Consider the following 22,341-nt stretch of genomic DNA (forward strand, 5'->3'; position numbering starts at 1 on the left):
GGCACAAATGAGATGAAATATACTACGCACCAAATTCAAATAAGCTTGTATATCGTTTTTGAGCCAATGAGAATTTGGCCAGCTCAAGCATCATTAGAATCCGGGTGGAACTAAGCAGCAAAGGTTGATTTAGAAACTGAAAGTAAATTGTGTGTCGTCAGTCAACCATTAAAGTGCTCTCATTGTGCCTGGGGCTTGGGGGTCTAGATATTTTTACTACTAACTTTGATGGCTTATTGTAACTCAGGATAGTGTTTCTCCAGAGAGTGTGTTCAGGTTCAAATATAGTTAGAAACTAAAGGTCAAATGAAAACCGTACACCTTTTATTTCTTCTTTCTCAATTACTATATATACAAAAATAATTTGTCACAGCAGATGTTTTTGATTACACAGTATAATTTCAATTATATTTTACTGAAATTATGCAATCATTGATATTCCAGTGTATATAGGACATCAAAGCTTTCTGTCAACTTTTAACATTACCTCACATGCCCCTTAAAATGGACTCTCTAAAGAGTGATGCAGATCAGTTTTCATGGTCAGAGTCAGTCATCAGCAAAATAGTTTGAGGCTCTTCTTCATCTCTGTTCTTTTAATGCTGTATCTCTCTGTTACACTGAGATATTGTATCTAAACAGAGCAGCGTCCCAAACACTCCCAACACTGGAATGAGTTTATAGGTTTCAGTATCAATGTGTTATGAAAACATGGCATATATTTGTTGTAGGGGCAAATGAGGACTTAGACAGACAGACACACATGAGATTGAGATTCTGTACTCAATCCTGAATGTCAGACAAGCTAACTAATTGAAAACTGTATTCTGAAACAGAAAACTTTTGGGGATGACAGTCAATGTAACATGGAGTTAATGCAGAAACATACAGTAAGAGGCCACCTAATCGACTAACCCTGTTTAGAATGACCCTGTATTATTTATGACTTGTAAATGGGATGTCAGGTTGAACTTTGACAGGTTTATGTAGATTATGTAGTTCCCCACCTCTGAAATTTGACAGGTCCTTCTTTGGCAAACAGTATATCAGATGTATTGGGATAAAGGAAAAATACTAATCTCAGTGGCTCTGTGGCAATAAATCATTTTAAGACAAGCCAGTCTAGATACTGCAAGCATATTGTGTTAAGACTAAATACATGAAGGTCTTGCAGCAACCTGCTGCTGTAAGTTTAGTTCTTACAATGGCCTTGACTCAAATCAATAACATGGGAGGAGGATCACGTTGATGTGAAACAGGAGAAACAATGTATTCTTCCAATAGTATTCTCAGAGGGCATACTGTGGTTTGGAAGGATGACACAATAGAGCTACATGTATCTCAGGCTAAGGTCTATGGAGCTTTATTTGGCATACTGTATATGACCCATTGAATGAGGTGCATCATGTTGGATCTAGCTCCATTTGATATGAAATAGCATCACATTGAAAAACACAGCAATATAATAATACAGCATAGAAATGCAATGGAAGTACTGTGCACACACACATACAGAGGAGGGTGGAGTCAAACAGTGTTGAGGTAAGTACCACACCCTTTCCTGTAAAAGCGTCACCATGCAGCCATCTTGTGTCTATCTATCCTCAATCATGAGATGGCCGACACATTGACCCATCATCTAGTTCTAGTAAACATGGTTTTTCATATCCATACTGCTGAGAGGGATGCATTACATTGACACATATTCTTTGTTTGTTATTGTCATGAACATTACAATCATGCCATTCAACAAGGCTTTTTCTCTTTGTAAATACATCTGGAAAATGAAATACTGTGGCAGTAGATAATAGATGAAAACTCTTTTATCATAGCTAGTTGTAAAATAACTACATCGCTAACCAGGACACATTTTTTCATTCACCAATAATTACTCAAATTCTCTCCCAGATATAACCATGTTCTGGAATTCTTTAACACTCCCACAGTGTGTTCTGGTATGTGTGTGGAGGGGATAACCACATCAAGTTCAGTTAGCTAATAAGTCTGTGAATGGAACGTCCTTGATAAGAATCATAAAAGGGACAAACCATCAGACACATAGGCTACAGTGAAGGATGAACAATGCCACAGTGCCGTCTATAGGTAGACTGTAACTCTCCTCACCACTGTTTCAGAGGAATCACCTGATGAGTCACTTTTTTTTTTTTTTTTTTTTTTTGTCATTTAGCAGACGCTCTTATCCAGAGCGACTTACAGTTATTGATTACATTTTTTTTTTTTATACTGGCCCCCCGTGGGAATCGAACACACAACCCTGGCGTTGCAAATGCCATGCTCTATCAACTGAGCTACATCCCTGCCGGCCATTCCCTCCCCTACCCTAGACGACGCTGGGCCAATTGTGCGCCGCCCATGAGTCTCCCGGTCGCGGCCGGCTGCGACAGAGCCTGGATTCGAAACAGGATCTCTAGTGGCACAGTTAGCACTGCGATGCAGTGCCTTAGACCACTGCACCACTCAGGAGTTGACACTTGACTTTGACTTTCGATGTCTCTGCTTGCCATGCTCAAAGAAGAAGTTGCCTCTCACCACAGATCTTAGATCAGATTACCCTAACCCCATCCTAACATAAACCATTGGATGGGTAAAACATATCCGTCCCTGTATCAGTGGTTAAGGCAACTTCTACCAACTCTCTCTGTCATTGTCCGCCATTATTGTCAACGGAGAACTGGCATTTGATTTGGCACATACACCAAGAAATAAGATGGGCAGAGCAGAGGCCATAGCTTGTTTATCAGATAAAAGTCTCTGGTCATGGAATCCTTCTTGTTACCGTTTTCTCTGCATTCTGTAAACAGTCAGGAAATTCTGTGACATTCCGACTCAGGAAGAATTTAAAAAACAAACATATTTTCTATTGAAAAGGTATCTGATTTAATCTGTTGACTGGATATACACAACATATGAAGCCATATTTGAATGGCATTAGAAGTAAAATATGTTTTTTGCCAATAAAAACACACAAAAAATAAAACATCATGGAATAAGGAGTGAGTGTTGGGTATGATGTTGTAGGTGACATGAAAACATACTGTTGGAGGAATTATGATCCAATAGGAGATGAAAGAAGTACAATGTCATCAGGCACCAGAGTGAACTGAGCAACATAAGTTGAAATAGAAAGTGCAAGAAAATGTCATTGATTATTGATATGTTTTAATGATGATAATACTGATGAATAAATAACATTATAGCTTGTTAATAGTTATATATAACAAATATGTTATACGTAGGCCTCACTAATTCTGATGTAGGATCTTAATTTGAGCCAGTTTGCTACAGCAGGAATATAATCATGCAGCAACAGGAAATGTGAATTATTATGTGGATTATAATTAATGGAAATCAAGTCTAAAATTTTTAAGTGGAAATTGCAAACTTCAAAAGCCTTTTTAAACCTCAAATACACTACAAGTTTTACATTTCCTGCATTGCAGAAAAGCTATCCTGCAACAGGGTGATCAAATTAAGATCCTACATCTGTAGGTCTGGCTTGTCTCCCATGGGTGAACTATAATGAGGGTTGTAGTTGTGTTCTTTTTTTTCCATACACATCTTATTAGTGATTACAGTAACTGTGGCTGAACAGCCCTGCTGGTGACTGGCCTGAGATGTCAAAGGTCATGAAGTGTAGATGAGAGGAGCGCAGAGAGGACTACAGTATAGTCTATGTACCAAAGACTGAAGGGGAGGGTATCTGATGAGGTGTGATGTCTAGTTTGAAACGTCTGCCCATTCACACTAACAAACACTAGTGAATTAAGTCTCTTCAACACTACAGCATGTGACCAGGGTGCATGTTCTCTGTTTGGCTCCTGATTGAAGCTGCCTAAAGCTCATTGACAACAATATAAAGCACAAATACACATTTAGTAAGGTAGCAACCATTTATTTCTGAAAAGCAACTGTATATTCACATTTATGATTGTAATCCTCCACCCAAGAATTCTCTATATAGAAAATGTAATAACACAAAAGATCAAACTAACCTCCTCCAACATGGCCTGAGTGCCAGTCGGTTTCTGCTCTCTTTCCAACTCCTTGGCATGATAGCACAAAGGGAAAGGGAAAGGGGAAATCCAGTCAGTTGCACAACTGAATGAATTCAACTAAAATGCGTCTTCCTCATTTAACTCAACCCCTTTGAAATCAGAGAGACAAACATACTGGCACTTAGGCTTCCTCCAATGTGTCTGTTATAAAACTGTAAAGATCAGAGAAAATTATTTGAACACCATTGTAGATGTAGTGGAGCATTACTGAACACCATGGAGTATGTCTCACAAAAACCCAGGGATACATTTTCGGGGTCTAAAAAGTTGGCATCATTATAGTTTTATCACTAGTTTTACATTGATGTTAACACTTTCCAGGTTTCCATTTTTTGATTGGTATACCGGTGTAGCAGAAAGATAATCCAAAAGCTCTGAAGTTATTAATATTGTCTATTATTAAGACAATAGTGATTCTCCTTATTCCAGGATGTTGACAGTGGGGCACAGCATTGCTTAAGCACTTAGTTTGTAACATCTAACAACTTCAGTGTTGCAGGTTAGCAAAAGTTAAAAGTATTTTTCCGGTATCGTTTTCAAATAACTAGTTTTCAGTAAAAAACAATCTGTTTTTGCATTTCAAACTTGTTTAAAACCTATAACCCCAATATCTAGCCCAGTTACTGTAAAACATTAAGATTTTTGTCAATGTAGATTTTAGTGGTGCAGTTATTAGTTACAAGAAGTGGTAACACTTTACTTGACACCCTGTGTCATAACACTTTATGACAGGGTCATAATCAGGTCATAATATGTCATAACAGCTGACATAATGTGTCATAACCTGTTATAATATGGTCATGACACTGTCATGACAATTGTTTTTAGGCCTGTTGTGGCATGTATTGCATTATATTTATGGCTGGTTAAGACACCCACATAAGACTGTAAAACCCCACAAAACCTACCATGGTAGTTATTTTATGGCGGATTATGACACCTACATAAGAGTGTAAAAACCCACAAAACCTACCACACAAGGCTAAACATTCGATTACATCATAGCCTACGTGTCAACAGTATGTTTATGATATATAACATTTTTTTAAATTGACCATGTTAAATTATCATTATAATTGAGCACAAATTGATGTCAGACATGCACCTACCCCTATGCTCTGTTGCTGATGAATGGGATGAATGCAGGAGGAGATTTCAGGAGCAGGACAAGACACCCTCTTTTTGACTGATGACTGACATAAGGGCATGTACGTGATACACCTATCTGGCTTATATGATTATATTGTCATGAGCACTCTCTCTCCCTGGTAGCAACATTAATTGCATTCAATTATCTTCCACTCTGCTCACCTCCCTCTCTCTACTCAGCCTAACTAGCTCCACCTGCCCTGCTCTGCTCTTGTTACCTGGCCAGCTGCACTGCATTTCCCACTCACCATCCTCACCTTGCCTCACTCTGTTCTAATTACTCTGCCAGCTGAACTGCATTTCCCCACTACCTCTCCCAGTATATCAAGCCCTGGTTTTCAGCCAAGCCCTGTCAGATCGTCTTCAAACCCGGACCAGTAACCTGCCTGTCTGCGCTCTGACTCCTGTTTGTGATACCCGATCCTTTCTTGACTGCCTCCTTGTTCTACTGCCCCGTCTATCCCAACCTGCCTTCTGGACCTCGACTACTCTCCGATCTTCAGCCCCTCCGGTAACTCGTTTCTGCCTTCTGTCTCTCACCACGATATTTGCCCAGCCCTGATCTGTACTTCTGCCTGCCATTCATATTGCTGTTGTGTGTGTGTGTTCCCCCAGGTCTCCGACCACCAGATGAGCGTGCCCAGACGTTTCACCACCCTCAGCCCGATACGCCGCTCCATCACTGGGGAACACACACACTAAGCACTTGGACTGGACACCCCCGGACATTTGGTGACCCCCGGAGCACAGGTACCCACAGGAGGACCCTGAAAGACCCCTGACACCCCTGGGACTCCTCTTCCCGCCTGTAACCTTGAATAAAGAACTCTGAATTTGAACTTGCGCTCTTGGGTCCTCTTCTGTTCGTGACAGAACGATCTGACCATCATGGACCCAGCGCACTCCCTGACCACGATGGAGGAAGAGCCAGAGAGGACTGCCCTACAGCGACTGGAACGCTCTGAGGGAGACATAAATCGGATGGCTGGCGACATCGCTTCCCTTCTCCAGCTATTCAACCAGCAGCAACAACAGTTCCAACTGCAGCAACAACAGCTAGCCCAAGCCCTGCAACTACTCTCAAGCCCGGCTACTCCACCTGCACCCCCCCCTGGTCCTTTTGTTCCTGTACCACCGATACTCCTTCATCCCTCCGCTGGAGGTCCCAATGCTGCAGGCCCGGCAGTGCTGCCACCAGATCCCCACGCTCCTGAACCAAGGATTGGGAACCCGGAACGTTTTGATGGCAACCAGAAGCAAGTAAGACCATTCTTGAGCAGCTGCCGAATCCAGTTTGCACTACAGCCCAGGACTTTCTCAACAGAGGGAGCCAAGGTGGGGTATGTCATCACACATCTCACCGGTCGAGCTCGGTTGTGGGGAACGGCGGAATTCGACCGGCAAACCCCAGCCTGTGCCTCCTTCAGTGCCTTTGAGGAGGAGATGTTAAAGGTCTTTGACCTAGGCTCGCCAACAGCCGAAGCGTCACAAGCTCTGCTCACCATCCGTCAGGGCAATCGGACAGTGGCAGACTTCTCCATTGACTTTCGTACCCTGGCCAGTCAAAGCTCGTTTAACCCAGAGGCACTGGTGCAAGCCTTCCTCCATAGCCTGGCGGACTATATCAAGGACGAGCTTGTTTCCCATGACCCGCCCTCAACGCTTGATGCCGCCATTGACCTTGCCGTTCGCATTGACCGCCGTATACAGACCCGGAGGAGGGAGAAGGGCCGTCTCAGTCAACCTGCCATCCGTACTCGGGTCGATACCGCTTCTGTCCAGCCCCTGCCTGTCAAGTCCCATAGCCAACTCAATCAGCCTGAGCCCATGGAGATTGGCCGTGCCTCTCTGACTCCCGAGGAGCGTCGGGCGCCGTCTAAGCTCCAACCTTTGCCTCTACTGTGGTGGCGAGAATCACCGTGTCGCTACTTGTCCGGCAAAAGCCGCAGCTCACCAGGTGTAGGGGGAGATCCGGGTGAGCTCAACAAGCCTTCAGTCTCCCTCCATCCGAAAGACCCTGCTTCATCTCCGCCTTCAGCTTTCTGACAAGACTCATACATTGGCCGCCCTTGTGGATTCCGGAGCCGAAGCAAACATCATGGACCCTGAGCTTGCACAGCAACTGGGCGTGAACCATCATCAACTGACACAACCCATTCCTGCACGAGCCCTGGATGGGCATCATCTTGGCACTGTCACTCATATCTCCGCCCCTGTGACAATCCTGCTGTCAGGAAACCACCAGGAGTCCATCCAGTTTCACCTCCTACACTCACCTGGCCAACCACTCATTCTTGGATACCCGTGGCTCCGTCAGCACAACCCCCACATCGACTGGGAGACAGGAACAGTCCGTGAGTGGGGAAGGAGTTGTCACCAGACCTGTTTAAGGGGGGGCCACCCTGCCCGTTCACCGGGAAGGATCTAGCGCTACCTCCGACATATCCAATGTTCCGGCCTGTTACCACAGCCTGAAAGAGGTGTTCAACAAATCCAAGGCGACATCTCTACCCCCACACAGACCCTATGACTGCGCGATTGATCTCCTGCCTGGCACAGCACCTCCCAAGGGTCGTCTGTATTCACTGTCAGCCCCGGAAAGAAAGGCCATGGAGGACTACATTAATGACTCTCTTGCCTCCGGGATAATTAGACCGTCGTCTTCCCCCGCAGGAGCGGGATTCTTCTTTGTCGGCAAGAAGGACGGTTCTCTTCGTCCATGCATAGATTACCGGGGTCTGAACGACATCACGGTTAAGAATCGCTACCCACTGCCCTTACTTTCGTCTGCCTTCGAACTGCTGCAGGGAGCCACTGTATTCACTAAGCTGGACCTTCGCAATGCCTACCATCTGGTGCGGATGAGGGAGGGAGACGAATGGAAGACAGCGTTCAACACACCAACCGGCCACTATGAATATCTCGTCATGCCCTTCGGCCTCACCAATGCCCCAGCAGTTTTTCAAGCCCTAGTGAATGATATCCTCAGGGACATGCTAAATACGTTCGTATTTGTGTACCTTGACGATATTTTAATATTCTCAAAGACTCTGTCAGAACACACGCACCACGTCCGGTTGGTCCTGCGCCGCCTGCTGGAGAACTCTCTTTTCGTGAAGGCAGAGAAGTGCGAGTTCCATGCCAAGACCGTTTCATTCCTGGGGTATGTGGTGACCGAGGGCAGCATTCAGATGGATCTCACGAAGGTGTCGGCTGTCACTTCCTGGCCAGTTCCTGAGTCTCGGAAGAAGTTGCAACAGTTCCTGGGCTTTGCCAACTTTTATAGGAGATTCATCAGAAACTATAGCACAGTGGCTGCACCCCTCACGGCGCTAACCAGCACTAAACAACCGTACCAATGGACATCAGCTGCTGATAAGGCCTTCAATATCCTCAAGACATGTTTCACTTCTGCTCCCATCCTCCAGATGCCAGATGCAGCAAGGCAGTTTGTGGTGGAGGTAGATGCTTCGGACGTGGGAGTGGGTGCAGTGCTTTCTCAAAGAGCAGCTGAGGATGGCAAGATGCACCCCTGTGCCTTCTACTCCCGTCGGCTAACCCCTGCCGAATGCAACTACGACATTGGGAACCGCGAGCTGTTGGCTGTCAAGCTCGCCCTTGAAGAATGGCGGCACTGGTTAGAGGGGTCAAAGGAACCATTCGTAGTGTGGACAGACCACAAGAACCTGGAGTATATCCAAACAGCCAGGAGGCTGAACTCCCGTCAACAGCGGTGGTCTCTGTTCTTTACGCGCTTCAATTTCACGCTCTCCTACCGCCCGGGATCTCGCAACATCAAACCTGATGCTCTTTCCCGGATGTTTCAGAAGGACGAGACCACCGCCATGACAGCTCCCATTCTTCCCAGCCACTTGGTCGTAGCGGCCCTCACCTGGGAGATCGAGAAGCAGGTCATGGAGGCTCTTCGGGACCAGCCAGGTCCAAGCACCAGCGCCCCCAACCGTCTGTTTGTTCCAGCAAATCTCAGGTCACCTGTGATTCAGTGGGGGCACGAATCCCGTCTGGCCTGTCATCCCGGCATCACTCGCACCCTTCATCTGGTCCGCCAGCGGTTCTGGTGGCGGGGGATGAGACGGGATGTCCGAGAATTCATCCGAGCTTGTCCCACTTGTAACCGAAACAAGACTCCCAACCAGCCTCCTGCTGGGTTGCTGCAACCCCTACTCATACCCAAGAGGCCCTGGTCCCACGTTTCACTGGACTTTGTTACGGGCCTTCCGCCCTCTGACGGACACACAGTCATCCTTACCATTGTTGACCGCTTTAGTAAGATGACCCACTTCGTGCCCCTTCCCAAACTACCCTCTGCTAAAGAGACCTCCCAGGTGGTCCTGGAACATGTGTTTCGTATCCATGGCCTACCCCAGGATATAGTGTCAGACCGGGGCCCGCAATTCTCAGCAACCTTTTGGAAGGAGTTCTGTCATCTCCTTGGGGCCACCGCCAGCCTATCGTCTGGATTCCACCCGCAGTCAAACGGCCAGACTGAACGCATGAACCAGGAGCTGGAGAAGGCACTGAGGTGTGTGGCTTCCCAAAATCCCCGGGCCTGGGCTCAACACCTGCTCTGGGTGGAATATGCCCATAATTCACTCACCAGTTCCTCCACCGGGCTCTCCCCCTTTCAGTGTGTCTACGGGTATCAACCTCCACTGTTTGCCAGCCAGGAGGCGGATGCCACCTGTCCGTCTGCTCTTGCGTATGCCCGCCGCTGCCGCCGCACTTGGGCCCAGGCTCGCACTGTGCTCCTGAAGTCTGGAACCAGCTACGCCGTCGGTGCCAACCGACGGAGGACCCCAGCACCTACTTACCGGGTTGGTCAGAAGGTCTGGCTGTCTGCCCGGGATCTGCCGCTGCGGGTTGTATCACGAAAGCTGGCCCCTCGCTTCATTGGTCCTTTTCCTGTGCAGAAAGTCATCAGTCCAACGGCGGTCCGACTTCAGTTGCCCGCTTCCATGCGGGTCCACCCCACCTTCCACGTCTCCAAGGTCAAGCCGGTCCATGAAAGTCCCCTGGTCCCTGCAGCTCCGGCGCCACCTCCTCCGCGCCTCGTAGATGGCGGTCCTGTCTTCACCGTCCGGCGGCTGCTCCGCTCTAGGCGAAGGGGTAGGGGGTCTCCAGTACCTCGTTGATTGGGAGGGATATGGTCCAGAGGAGAGGACCTGGATCCCGGCCAGGAGGATAGTGGACCGGACCCTTATCACTGACTTCCACCGACTACATCCTGATCAGCCTGCAATCCGTAGGGGGCCGTCCAAGAGGGGTTCCTAGCCGTCCGGCCCGCCCTGCTCCTGTCTCAGTGCCTGTCCTGTCTCCCGACCGTGACCCTCCAGCTCCTTCTGAGGATGAGGAGATTCACTCGGACCGCTCGGAGGAGTTCTGACCCGCCGCCTGCTCCCCTCCACCCTCCCGGCATGATGTTGTTCTTGGGACTTCTGGGGCCGTCCCTTGGAGGGGGGGTCCTGTCATGAGCACTCTCTCTCCCTGGTAGCAACATTAATTGCATTCAATTATCTTCCACTCTGCTCACCTCCCTCTCTCTACTCAGCCTAACTAGCTCCACCTGCCCTGCTCTGCTCTTGTTACCTGGCCAGCTGCACTGCATTTCCCACTCACCATCCTCACCTTGCCTCACTCTGTTCTAATTACTCTGCCAGCTGAACTGCATTTCCCCACTACCTCTCCCAGTATATCAAGCCCTGGTTTTCAGCCAAGCCCTGTCAGATCGTCTTCAAACCCGGACCAGTAACCTGCCTGTCTGCGCTCTGACTCCTGTTTGTGATACCGATCCTTTCTTGACTGCCTCCTTGTTCTACTGCCCCGTCTATCCCAACCTGCCTTCTGGACCTCGACTACTCTCCGATCTTCAGCCCCTCCGGTAACTCGTTTCTGCCTTCTGTCTCTCACCACGATATTTGCCCAGCCCTGATCTGTACTTCTGCCTGCCATTCATATTGCTGTTGTGTGTGTGTGTTCCCCCAGGTCTCCGACCACCAGATGAGCGTGCCCAGACGTTTCACCACCCTCAGCCCGATACGCCGCTCCATCACTGGGGAACACACACACTAAGCACTTGGACTGGACACCCCCCGGACATTTGGTGACCCCCGGAGCACAGGTACCCACAGGAGGACCCTGAAAGACCCCTGACACCCCTGGGACTCCTCTTCCCGCCTGTAACCTTGAATAAAGAACTCTGAATTTGAACTTGCGCTCTTGGGTCCTCTTCTGTTCGTGACATATATTGGTCATAGTGTTTCGTGACAGTGTCATAAAGTGTATTTTCTTCAAGTTATTTAAAATATGATGAAATAAAATGACTGTAAATAATTTATTACAACAAAAACAAAGGATTTAAGAGATAAACTTTTAAACGGAAGGAAACATCTTGGCAGTGAAAACAATAAGTTGAATAAATGTGGGTTCTGATAACTCTTATGTAGGTGACATAACCAGGCATAAAATAACGCAATATATGTCACAACAGGTGTAAATATATGGGTCATGGCAGTTTTATGACCATATATCGACAGGTTATGACAAGTTATGTCAGCTGTTATGACATATTATGACATGGTTATGACCGCATCATAACGTGTTATGACACTGGGTGTCAAGTAAAGTGTTACCCAAGAAGTGACCACCAGAGAGTGCTGTTTTAGAGAAATGTGTATTTGTGGCTGGGTGCACGTTACTTTGACTCAAACTTCTATAAGAGTTTTCTTTATTTTCTTGTCTGTGCTTCTCTGCTGTAAAGACAGACAGACAGAGGTCAGTGAATAAGATAACTGAAACTAATACAGCATGTTACACTGAAAAGACTTGAGCCAAATCCTACCTTGAGATACACTATATATACAAAGGTATGTGGACTCCCCGTCAAAGTAGTGGATTCGGCTATTTCAGCCACACCCATTGCTGACATGTGTATAAAATCGAGCCATGCAATCTCACAGGACAAACATTGGCAGTAGAATGGCCTTACTGAAGAGCTCAGTGACTTTCAACGTGGCACCGTCATAGGTTGCCACCTTTCCAACAAGTCAGTTCGTCAAATTTCTGCCCTGCTAGAGTTGCCCCGGTCAACTGTAAGTGCTGTTATTGTGAAGTGGAAACATCTAGGAGCAACAACGGCTCAGCCGCGAAGTGGTAGGTCACAAAAGCTCACAGAATGGGACCACCAAGTGCTGAAGCGCATAAAAATCATCTGTCCTCAGTTGCAACTCCCTCTGGAAGCAACATCAGCACAAGAACTGATCGTCGGGAGCTACATGAAATGGGTTTCCATGGCCGAGCAGCCGCACACTAGCCTAAGATCACCATGCGTAATGGCAAGCATCGGCTGGAGAGGTGTAAAGCTCGCCGCCATTGGACTCTGGAGCAGTGGAAACACGTTCTCTGGAGTGATGAATCACGCTTCACCATCTGGCATTCTGACGTACGAATCTGTGTTTGGCGGATGCCAGGAGAATGCTACCTGCCCCAATGCATAGCGCCAACTGTAAAGTTTGGTGGAGGAGGAATAATGGTCTGGGGCTGTTTTCCATGGTTCGGGCCCCTTAGTTCCAGTGAAGGGAAATCTTAACGCTACAACACACAATGACATTCTACAAGATTCTGTGCTTCCAACTTTGTGGCAACAGTTTGGGGAAGGGCCTTTCCTGTTTCAGCATGACAATGCCCCCGTGCACAAAGCGAGGTCCATACAGAAACGGTTTGTCGAGATCGGTGTGGAAGAACTTGACTGGCCTGCACAGAGCCCCGACCTGAACCCCATCGAACACCTTTGGGATGAATTGGAACGCAGACTGCAAGCCAGGCCTAATCGCCCAATATCAGTGCCCAACCTCACTAATGCTCTTGTGGCTGAATGGAAGCAAGTCCCCTCAGCGATGTTCCAACATCTAGTGGAAAACCTTCCCAGAAAAGTGGCGGCTGTTATAGCAGCAAAGAGGGGACTAACTCCATATTCATGCCAATGATTTTGGAATGAGATGTTCGAGGTGTCCACATCCATGTTCGAGGTGTCCCCATACTTTTGGAAATGTAGTGTATCTACTAGTACCTCAAACTTGCGTACATCATGACATGCATTCACGTCAATAGGGGATTGGTGAGGAAGTTGACTTTGCTGTTTCAAAAACAGACAACTAGAGAGACATTCACCTGTTTAATTAGTGAGAGAGAGAAACCTAATGCCTTTTGGAGGAGTTTGAACCATCATCAGAAGCTACAAGGAAAACATACACAACCATATTCTAAAATGGATACAGTCCAACACAATACATCCATGACAAATGGTGACCAACTACAAGATGAAGCATTTTCTTTCAGTTTCAGTGATGACGTCAGAAGCAGAATAAAGGCAGGCACTTACTGTTGGCCTGAACAAAGCCTGAAACAGAGATAAACATGCTGAACATACATGCTGATGTTGAGGGTTCGGCTTCAGTGTTTAGGGTTTGATCACCTGTCAGCCTTTCACACACAGTGTTCTGTTCTTCATCTCTGTTCTGTAAGGCTGTGTAGTCCCTGAGTGTATAAAGCTAGTAGGTGAAGTCTGAAGCCTGCTGCCTGACCTGGGAAGTCCCCAGACAGCAACAGGAGATACAAAGCTTCTCTAAAGCAGAGATGACTGGAGTCACAGCTCCCTCTATAGACAGCCTGTATACAGCAATGATTTAGTGCTGGGCGGGCCACAGGAATAAGAGTTGCCAAAACCTTGCTTGGGTCATACAGCTGCTGCTCAGTGGGGGGAGGGGTCACAATAAATAAAACATGAAGTAAAATGGGTGTCTCTGTAGCCTACTCTATTCAGTAATGCAGATGCTCGCACTCTCAATACCATCTATGGTGCAATGGGTGTGTTGTGACAATAGGTTATGTGCTTTTGCATCATCACAATCTCCATATAATACAAAACTACAGCTTAATAAAGTCATGTAATTTGACTGTTCTAGGTGGTAACAGAAACTCAAGAAAATCTAGAGAACATATCAAGCCTGATATAGTCCCCGTCTGGTGATGTCTGGTTATGATCTACACAGAACACGGCTAGTTGCCTGAGATCAGGAAATTCATGATGACATTACAGAGGCAAGCTAGTTGATGCTAATTCCATGTTCATTGCATTGACCAGAAAGTACAAATACACACAATGAATCATGGTATTAACGATCCAATTTTATTCCAGAAAATGACCCTTACATATAGAAAAACCTAGTAATCAGTCGTCATGAAAACTTTGTGGTATATTTTGAAGCTATTGTGGAAAATAATAGAAAATGTATGTAAATAATGAATGTAAATAATGATTGTAAATAATGATTGTAAATAATGATTGTAAATAATGATTGTAAATAATGAATGTAAATAATGAATGTAAATAATGATTGTAAATAATGAATGTAAATAAGAAAGAAGCAGTACTGCCATGTGATGTCATCTATAAATATGGGTGAATATTAATTGTTCTCCAAACGCTGACAAAGGCTGCCGCCTAAACGTGTCCATTTGTTCTGACCTCTGCTGCTAAAAAAAGCATGAAAACTTAAAGAATATTTCAGTGACTGCGGGTTTTTCCTATCTTCAAGTATTGTGTGGTATATTCATATGAGCTGTGATACCGGATTTGACCAGACATTGTATTGTGTTCAATGTGAGATGAAATATCCTATCAGTCGGTAGCACTTTTCAGCTGGCCTCACTGTCCTTCAATAAAAGTCCTCCTTTTTCTGCTTCTCTCCTGTGAGACAAACAGACAGACAGACAGACAGATATCTGGGTTGACAAAGGAAAGGTTGGGGAATTGATTTGCAGAAGGATGGACGGACGGACAGACAGAGAAGCATAATCTAACAAGAGTACAAGCCACTTGATGCCACTGGACCCTTACAGATACAGTACATTACCTGTTTAATTAGTGAGAGAGAAACCTCACACTGTATCTGGTTCTGCTGTGTCATGGACGGGTTGGAACCATCATCAGAGGCTAACACAAAACAGAGGGATCCAAATAGTTAGAGTCCTTTAAAAGCTGTATTAAGCATCAACACTGTACATACCAACCCACACCATGTTCAAATACATGTGGGCTTCTCCAGGCTTCTGTAGTGTATTAAGATTATGACTTTGCTAATGTTTTCAAGTGGAACCTGAGAGGATGTTTATTTAGTTTCAGAGGGAGCCGTTTTAGGGTGACGCCCCATAGAACAGAGGGAGTGTGTGTTGTAGACAGGGGATTGGACAGTAGAGGGAGCCACCCATATTTTGGAGAATATTATAAGTACTGGGTTTAAACAAAGAAGGGCAGAGCAGCCATTGTAATTTGGAAAACACTGCTCTCCGGGTGATCATGACATCTGTAAACTTATGCTGAAATCTTGTGATATGAATAAAACTTATGATCAAAGCTCAGTATAAGCGGACTCCTTTGTTATAGCATAATTAGCAACATAGACTCGACACTACACTTCTTCAATATTTGTAATGTACTGTACTCAGTCACATATTCTTTCTGTCGTTGCTCACCTGTCCTCATCCTGTTCCACATAATAAACCCAGCTATGGTGAAGAGGGCTAGGAGGATGACAGGTACCACTACTCCAATGATGATGAGGCCATATTCAGGAAGCTTGTCTGAGTTTATGAACAAACACGCATGCACACACAGTGAATATTACTGTAAATCATTGCATTCTCTGTCATATTGAAAAATATGATTCATCTTACCACTGTTTGTTTTTATCACAGACTGATCCAGTTTGATCCAGGTTCTTTGTGTTCAACCACACAGGTATAGTTGTTGTTCTCCCACTCCTCAGAGTCCATTGTGAGGTGAGTACTTTTCTGGAAGGTTCCATCTAGATTAGGGAGAGTCTCTCCATGCTCCACATCTTCATGCTGTTCTTGTCCGTCTTTCTGCCAGAACACCATGATTCCACTGGGGTAGAAACCTGTAGTGTGGCAGGTCACTGGAGAGGAGGGGGTCTTCTGGAACAGAGACACTGAGGGAGGGACTGGAGAGAAGGAGTGAGAGGAAATAAATATAAAATCAAAACAGCATTCTTGTAGTGGGGGAATGATGTTGTTGTGCCTCAAGCCAGAAACAACCGGTAATAGGTTTTGATTGAAAAGGACTCTGTCTCTGTACCTGTCCTCTTCAAGATGCTGCTGGTGAAGTTCACATACTTCTTCAAAGTGTCAATACACTCCTTAGTGAAGTACCATTTGAGATACTGCAGATCCTTGCTGTTGTTGTCCCACTTCTGCTTGATGGTGTCTGCCTGCTGGATGGAGGTTATCCATCTCATGGTCTTCATGTCCAATGAAATGAAATCCTCACCATCGTATCCATAGTGATGGAAATAATATTTGAGTTCAGTCTCATCATTCCACTCACAGCCGTACAAGTTCTGGATTGTGTGAACACCTGCGAAAGAGGGAGAGAGACAGGTCTATCTACAGTAAACATGTATTAACTGGACAACGGCCATGTAATACTTGCCATAACTGAGAACAAGGCTAGATGTGGTTTGATGCATGTGTGTTTTAAATGAGAAGAGTTTACTTGATTAATTTGTTTGTGTGTGTGTGTGTTTGCGTGCATGCACATGTGCATTCTGTTACCTTTTGACTGGGTTTGGTTGAACTGCTTCTTTGCAAACATAATGAGGTTTTTGAAGCCTTCATATTGGTTAATCAGGGGCTCAGTGTAGAGCTCCCAGTAGTATTCTCCTGCATTCTCCTTCATCCACTCAGTGGTGGGGACCAGTGTCTTGGTGTTGCTGTCAAAGTACACAAACTGATGGTCGTCCAGCAAACCCACCACCGTGAACTCTGGGAAGTCAGTATCACCTGAGACTGCAGTGTATAAGTATTTCAGAGAGTGGGGAGCTGTGAATAGAATATTATAATTATATGATTGACCATGTAATATCATACAGTATGGAGCTGTGAATAGAATATTCTAATTACATGATTGATCATGTAATGTCATATAGTATGTAGCTGTGAATAGAATGTTATAATTATGTGATTGACCATGTAATATTATACAGTATGGAAATGTGAATAGAATATTCTAATTACATGATTGATCATGTAATATCATACAGTATGGAGCTGTGAATAAAATATTATAATTATATGATTGATCATGTAAAATCATACAGTATGTAGCTGTGAATAGAATGTTATAATTATATGATTGATCATGTAATGTCATATAGTATGTCACATATTTATAAATCCCCTATCAGCAATTGATTGAATACCTACCGCTCGGCCTACGTTTAAACACAGATCCTCACTCTACAATGAGATGTAGTAAAAATGTCACTTAGTCTGGAGACTAAGAACTGCCCAAGTAGTTTTCTGAAGTTGAAATAACTAGCAATATGAATCAAGGAACATTGTATTTGTACTGACCTGCAGAAGTTATAGGAATCCAGAGGAACAAGAGACAGAAGGAAATCATTTCTTTATCAGTTTAGATGAGACTGAATGGTAACGCTGGGTTGAACAACACAACTGTATACTTTCTTTCACTATTCTCTCCATCATGGCAAACAAACAGGGTCATAACTTGTTAATGTTTAGCCATTAAGTTTCATCTTTAACAAGTGACACAATGGTACATAAAACACCTTCTGTTATTCAACAAAGACAACAAGGACTAAATAAGATGGGTTTACAAATTCAATTATTTTAATCTTCATGTTGATATTGCCATAATGAGTTTCATACTGTCTGATGTGCACTGTTTTATATGTTATGTCTCTGATGGGTTGCCGTAGATGACTGTTGGGTATGAAGTTGTAGGTGAAATGAAAACACACCAGTGGAGGAGATGAAAGAAGTACAATGTCATCATTTTACATTTACATTTTAGTAATTTAGCAGACACTTTTTTTCAGAGCGGCTTACAGTTAGTATATTCATCTTAAGATACAGAAGCTAGGTGGGACAACCACAGATCACAGTCATAGGAAGTACATTTTTCCTCAGTAAAGTAGCTATCAGCAAAGTCAGAGCTAGTAAGAAAAAGTTAAGTGCGAGTGTTAGTTCAAGAAAGAAGGGGGGTGAGAAGGGGGGTGCAAGGGGGGGGTTGCTGTGGGATTATTTAAGATACTATTTGAAGAGGTAGGATTTTGGATGTTTTTGTAAGATGGGCAAGGAATCTGCTGTCCTAGCTTCACGGGGAAGCTGGTTCCACCATTGGGGTGCTAGGACAGAGAAGAGCTTTGACTGGGCTGAGCAGGAGCTGCTCTCCCGTAGGGGTGGGAGGGCCAAGAGACCAGAGGTAAAAGAATGGAGTGCTCGGGTTGGGGTGTAGGGTTTGAGCAGGTGAACTGAGCAACATAAATTGAAATAGAAAGTAACTTAGGCTACAGTGAAGGATGAACAATGCCACAGTGCCATCTATAGGTAGACTGTAACTCTCCTCACCACTGTTTCAGAGAAATCACCTGATGAGTCACTTGACTTTTGTGTGTCAAGTTTCCCCTAGGTACAGATCTAGGATCAGCTTCCCCACCCACAATCCTAACCTGAATCGTGGGTGGTAAAATACACATCTGATCCTGTATCAACTTCTACCAACTCCCTCTGGCATAGTCCATCTTTATTGTCAACAGAGAACTGGCATTTGATTGGGCACAGACCAGGAAGTAAGATGGGCAGGGCTTGCCTTGTTAATCAGATAAAAGTTATCAGGTCTGCAAACAGTCTGGAAATTCTGTGACATTCCAACTCAGGAAGAATAAAAAACATATAATGGATGGGCAGTCTTTGCATCCATTGTTCTGTCTATGAGTTTGAGAGTGGTAACATTTCTCCAGCCCCGTCCCAAAGCTTTTTACCGAAACAGGGACATGGAAGACCCTTTATTATTTCTACTGCTTCATAATGTAACCTGCAGTATGCGATCTATGTGAGTGCAGTATAATGAAAAGACTGGCTCCTACTACCCTGACCAAGGGCTTTTGACCAATCCCCTGTCAGTTAGACCAAAGGACTGAAGGCTCTTGTTCAAAGACTAGGAAACACTTACATACACACATGTTACAATTTCATATATCGTTGTTGTTGTTGTTGTTGTTGTTGTAGGAAGACACCCCATAACGGCTAACATCAGTGGTACCCTTGTCTCTCATCATGAACGGGTTATGAAAAGGAGGTCCTCAGCCCTGATTTAGGGGAGCGTGGGGAAAGAAATAGGCTGCGTTCCGATACCCTGCATCCACAAGTGTCCACACTTTCATTTCACATCATGCATTTAAAAGCATTGGATTGGTGCAGGCATAATGGGGAGACAATCCACTACAACACAAGACCACTGGACGACCCCAGGCCAAGTGTTTGTTCCTAACCCCCTGTATTGTTAGAACATTGTGAAAAAAAGAATTAACAATTCACCAACTAAAACAGGCAACAGTGTAAAATCATGTTTAATTACAGTACTGTAAACGGCATTTTATCAACACAGAAGTTATACAGTGTTATGCTTGAATGGTTTTAGTTGAGTTACATCTAATGACAATGCTTTCCTTTCAAATTACAAAACAGGATTGGTACCTATGGGCTTTCACTTAACGCCTGCTCCAACACCCAGCGCCCCGAAGCTGCTGGTTATAAGCGCAGTGTGTCTTCCTATAACTTGTTTCTCAGATGAATGTGTATTCCAACATAAAAAATGTAGTACTACATACAGATGTGAGATGTTTAGAATCATTTTCATCTCTCCATTCCATAATGCGTCTTTCCACTGTAATCGTTTTTTAGTCAGCAAAATATGATACATTCCTCATTTCAAATAAGACTGTTTCCTCCTGGATAATTTTTTAAAAGGGGTTTTAAAGTAAAAGTATTATTTAAAAAATGATATTAACTGGCCAACGACATCCTTTTTTTGTGTGTTTTTTCCCTGACACACTAATAATAATAATAATAATAATAATAATAATAATAATAATAATAATAATAATAATAATAATAATAAAATGATTCATTTTAACTTGGCGGACGCCTTTCAGGACACTCAAGGACATCTTACATTAAAAGTAGACCTACATAAAATGAAGTGTGATACATAAGTTATAAAATCAAGTGCATCAATCAACAGGGCAATATAAAATCGAAACAATCTAAAATCAAAGGACCAGACAAAACAGGACAGATAAAAAGAGGGGGGAGGGGTTGGGAAGAGGGTACAAACCCGGTTTAGGGTAAAGGTTTGGTTTAAGGTGGTAGGGTTGGGAATAGGAGCTAAAGGCCCGGGCACCCATGGTGGAGAGGTGGAATGGGGGGGAGACAAGGAGACCAGCAGAAGGGGAGTGGAGGGAGCGGGAGAGGGCATAGACTGGGAGAAGATCAGAGGGCTAGGTGGGTGCCAGGTTGTAGAGGGCTTCGTAGGCGAGGAGGAGTGCTTTAAAGTTAATACAGGCTTGCACAGGGAGCCAGAGTAGATTGATGAGGATTGGTTTGATGTGTTCAGTTGATCTGGTGTGGGTGTGGATTCTGGCAGCAGAGTTCAGAACCAGTTGGAGTCTATTGATGAGTTTGGTGGGGATCCGGTGAGGAGAGTGTTACAGCGGTACTGGGTCGGGAAGTAACGAAAGCATGGATGAGGGTTTCGGTGCTGGAGTGTGACAGTGAGGGGCGGAGCCTGGAGATATTGCTGAGGTGGAAGAATGCTGTCCGGGTTCTGGTTTTTATGTGGGGTTTGAAATAGAGGGAACTGTCCAGGGAGACACTGAGGCTTTTGACTTGTGTTTACAGAGGGACCGGGAAACCATCTGTGGTGATGCTTGGAGAGAGTGCATTTGGAGCCGATGAGCATGACCTCTGTCTTGTTGCTGTTGAGTTCGAGAAAGTTAATGCTCATCCAGCTTTGGATGTCGTGAAGGCAGTTGATGAGGGAGGTGGGAGGGAGGGGAGTGGTGGGTTTGGTGGAGAGGTAGAGCTGGGTGTCATCAGGATAGCAGAGGAAGTGAACTTTGTGATGTCACATGATCTTGCCCAGGGGTAGGAGGTATAAGGATTTTTCTGACAATAAGCTTTCATGGTTGAGGAAGGTTTTTGCACACTATTGAGTGATTTACAGGAATGAGGTCCATGGTTTGAATCATAAGTGAAATGTATTCAGAAATCTATTACTTACAACTATGAGGCTCACTACAAATCACTTATCAATCCATAATCATTCAGCAGCTGTGAGATGGATGCCTATGTAAGTAGTAATGACAGTGTATCTAGTCACACTACATCAAGCTGCCCTCAAACCTATATAGCTAGGACACAGTAATAAATGCAGTATCAACATTGGTCTGAAACATGTTGGCTGGAGTTGTGCTGTTATCTAACAACCAATACCGCTAGACTGTAATTACATAGAAGTTACATAGCAGTTATTATATAAGTACAAAGTACCATGTTTCCTAATTGGTTTCCAAGTGAACAGTAAGAAAGCATTTTTATCCAGAAGAATGCTGGCGCTATCACACCTGAATTGACTGGCCAATGAATCACAACGCCCTTGATACAGCCTAATGCAATCAGTTGTATCTGACGTGCCTGAGATAGATTTCAAATAGACAGCAGATTTATTTTCTGAAGCATCAATATCTTTCTGCACCAATATTAGAGAGTCACATCTCTATAATCACCATTGGAGCGCTCCGCAATAATATCACACAATCTTCAGCGCTAACGCTCACACAATGATCCCATCACCAATATATACCTATTAGCATTCACTTTAAAATAGAAACAGCTATGCATACAAAGGTTATAGGTTTAGGGAGATGTGACCAGGGAGAAGGAGAGCTGATCCTGGCTGGAGGTCATACTTTTACCATACTTACGATTCAACTACCAGGCTGCCATTACTAGAAATGTGGTCTAAGGCACCTTCACTTCTCTTGTCCTCTCAAGGCATGCCAACCTTTACAAATAATGGGAATCTTCTGGCCACTGGGAAGCACTCTCAATTTATACGTAAAGCCCCACACACCAATAAGGAGATGCACCTGGGCGTAATCCCAGTTAGGTGAGGCATGTCACACCAATAAACAGTCGACTTGGCAATTCCGTA

At 44.7% G+C, this 22,341-nt stretch overlaps 1 pseudogene; it reads right to left on the reverse strand.

Moving 5' to 3' along the window:
• Window positions 1-14,939: 14,939 nt before the first annotated feature.
• On the reverse strand, window positions 14,940-17,724 carry LOC123491403 (annotated as a pseudogene).
• Between the last annotated feature and the right edge of the window lie 4,617 nt (window positions 17,725-22,341).

Source organism: Coregonus clupeaformis, chromosome 8, assembly GCF_020615455.1.
Source record: "Coregonus clupeaformis isolate EN_2021a chromosome 8, ASM2061545v1, whole genome shotgun sequence".
Classification (NCBI taxonomy): Eukaryota; Metazoa; Chordata; class Actinopteri; order Salmoniformes; family Salmonidae; genus Coregonus; species Coregonus clupeaformis.